This window comes from Plasmodium reichenowi, chromosome 2 (assembly GCF_001601855.1).
Source record: "Plasmodium reichenowi strain SY57 chromosome 2, whole genome shotgun sequence".
Taxonomy (NCBI): domain Eukaryota; phylum Apicomplexa; class Aconoidasida; order Haemosporida; family Plasmodiidae; genus Plasmodium; species Plasmodium reichenowi.
In genome coordinates this window covers 15,220-18,866 of record NC_033647.1, presented here as the reverse complement: position 1 = coordinate 18,866, position 3,647 = coordinate 15,220, and positions in this window count along the sequence as shown.

Below are 3,647 nucleotides of genomic sequence, written 5' to 3'. Positions count from 1 at the left end.
AAAAAAAAAAAATATAACTAAATTAAATATTTTTATTTTTTAAATTTTCAAAAAAAAAAAAAAAAAAAAAAAAATTTTGTAAATTCGTGATTTTTATGGTTTTCTAAAATTTTTTTTTTTTTTTTTTTTTTTTAATTCGTTTAAGTAGAAAAGTTATATACATAAATTTATTATTAAATATACATGTGAATATGCTAAATTAGTTGCCTTATTATTCATCTTCATTTTGATTTTTCAAAAAATCTAGAGATTGTTTTAATATATTCTGCACCCTTAGAAATTTGTATATTCGTTTTGTTATAATTATATATGTATGTTTAAATCAAAATATTTGTAATATATATATATATAATGTTTTAATTTGTGAAATTTCATTATGTAATTTAAAAATTTTTTTTAAATGTTTTTTCGAAATGGTAGGTCTCATATATATATTAGTGTTGTGAGTGTGTAGTATAATTTTTTCCTTAATATATATTATACATAAATATATATATATATATATATATATTACATATAATAGTTTGTAAATATGAATAATAAAACTATATTTAAATAATTTTTTTTTTTTTTTTTTTGGAGAAAATATAAAAAAATCCTTTATTTTTTTAATTAAGATTTCAACATATATATATTATATATATATTACATTTTTTCTAAAAAAAGTTGTACATCTTATTTATATTATTTTGTTTATCTAATATATTGTATTGTTTATTCAAAAAAAAAAAAAAATAGTAATGATTTAAAAAGGCATTTGATATCTAATTTTTATTAAAATGCTCAAGGAATAAGGTACAAGTATATTTATTATTAATTATAATTTTGAAAATATTGATATATGTATTATTCCTGTTTTTATTAAAAAGTCGAAGAAATAGAATTTCCATAGTTATAAAAATTTATACTTTTTAATTAATGAAATTTTTTTTTTTTTTTTTTTTAAGAAATAGTATTATTAAAAATGATATTATATATATAAAATATATTTTTTAATTTTTTAATTTTTTCATTTTATATTTTTTTTTTTTTTGTTTTTTTGTTTTTTTGTTTTTTTGTTTTTTTGTTTTTTTGTTTTTTTGTTTTTTTGTTTTTTTTATATCTTTATATTTTAATTTTTTATATTTTTTAATTTTTCTTTTTTTTTTAATTTTTCTTATTTGTATTTAATTTATTCTTTTTTTTTATTTTTTATTAGAAATGTTTACAATATATATATGACATATATTTTTGAATGTAATGTGTATGTTTAAAAAAAATTAAAAAGTTTAAAGTGTATTAAATTGGAACACCATAACTTATAAAAAAAGCAAGGAAAACTATTTAGAATACAATCTGAGCATCTTTAATATTATTATATAAAGATAATTATAAAAATTAAATAGTAAACTTATTTTATAAATAATAAAAAACTATATATTATTTATTATTCATAATATTACATAAATATTAAAGTATATATGTATATATATATATATATATATATTTATTTATTTAATTTTGTATTAAATTAAGTAAAATTTCATGTTATATAAATATTATATATATATATATATATATATATACTATATATATAAAAGTTAATAATTTATATAAAATTAGTATAAATTTTTCTCTAAATATATTTTATAAATAATAACTACACAATATAATTACTTGAGTTAAACTAAAATAGTATATTAATAAGGCATTTTGTTCTTTTTTATATATATAAGTAAAATTACTAATTGTATCATTTTTTTTTAAATAGGATACAGGTACATTTTCATTATAAAAAGATATTATTTTTTAATATTCTGAATTATTATATAAATAAATTATTCTATAAAAATTATGTATTTTATTATTCCTTTAAAATTAAATGACTCCTATCTATTTTAAGTATTTATAAAAAAATAAATAATACGAAATATATAATATATATGTATACATATAATATATATATATATAAACAATATTAACCATTCTAATATAAAGAGGAGAAAAAAAAAAAAGTATACTTAAAAAATTTTTCTATATGTTATTTAGTTGTATTTAAATATAGTATTTTAATTTTTTGTATTTTTTTTTTTTTAAATATAATTATTTTACTATAAGGGACTTATTAATATGTATGATTTTTTTCTTCTTCTTTTTTTTTTTTGAAGAATACATGCATATTTTTTATATTCGTTATATATATTAATTCTCCGTTTGTATCTTTCTTGTTATTTTTTTTCTTGTATCTTTTTGCCTTAACATGTTTATGAATAATCGTTAAAGTAATATATATTTTTTTATTTTAGTGTACCTAAAACTGCATGTAGTGTAGTAAAATTTTACATTAACTTTATTCTTCATACTAGAGTAAATATACATCATAGTATATACTATAGGTAAATTATAATAAATGAGAAAAAACGACAAAATATAACTACTAAATAATTAAAAAAAAAAATAATAATATTATATTATTTCCATGAAATAATAATTATTTCTTTTTATTCTAATAATTTAAAACAAGAAATATAACATATCATCATATAAATATATATTTATATATATTTGTTTTATTTCTCTTAATTTGTTATTAATTATGTAATTTATAAATAAATATTATTAGGATACTATGAAATTTTTTTTATTGGATTTTTTAATTATTTTTTTTATTGTTTTTTGTTTTTTTTATTTACCTTGATTTCCTATTTTTATATAATAAATAAAGTATATATATTTTTTTTTAATTTTTTATAGAAATTTTCCTTTTTTTTTATAATATTCTAATATATACCATAATATATATTTATTATAGATATTTATACATAATGTAATTTATTGTAATTATATGTATTAATCTTTTTTTTTTTTTTTATTTTATATATAAAAAAAATATTTTATATGATATTTTTTGCTGAAAAACAAGATTGAAAAATAGAAAATTTTATATAAGGAGAAAAAATTAGAATTCATTTAAGAATTATTTATAAATTATTTTTTTTATATAAATTTTTTTTTTTTTTTTTTAATTATTGTTTTAATACATTTTTTGTATAAAATATTTTTCGTACATATATTATGCATATTTTGTTTTATTATAATTTTTTTATAATATGCAATATATATATTTATATGTTTATTAACACATTTTTTTTATATTTCATAAATTAGTATATTATATTGGTTTTTTTTTTTTTTTTTTTTTTTTTTAAATATATAACATATATTAGTTAATTTTTACACCTAAAGAAAAATATAATTATTTTCTAAAGGAAAAGTATTATAAAGGAAACAATATATATTATATATTTTACAAAATTTATATATTCGTATATAATAATTAGAGAATGAAAAGTTTTAAGAACAAAAATACTTTGAGGAGAAAGAAGGCTTTCCCTGTTTTTACTAAAATTCTTTTAGTCTCTTTTTTAGTATGGGTTTTGAAGTGCTCTAATAACGTAAGTTCATAAATAATATATATATATATATATGATTATGTGTATTTTATAACTTTGATATATGTGTATATTCTTTATTTTTTTTACCTAATATTTTATATATATATTTATATATTAGTTTATTTGAACAATATTTACTCCATATGTTTATTTCATTTATAAATATATATATATATATATATATATATATATATATATATGTGATGTTTAAAA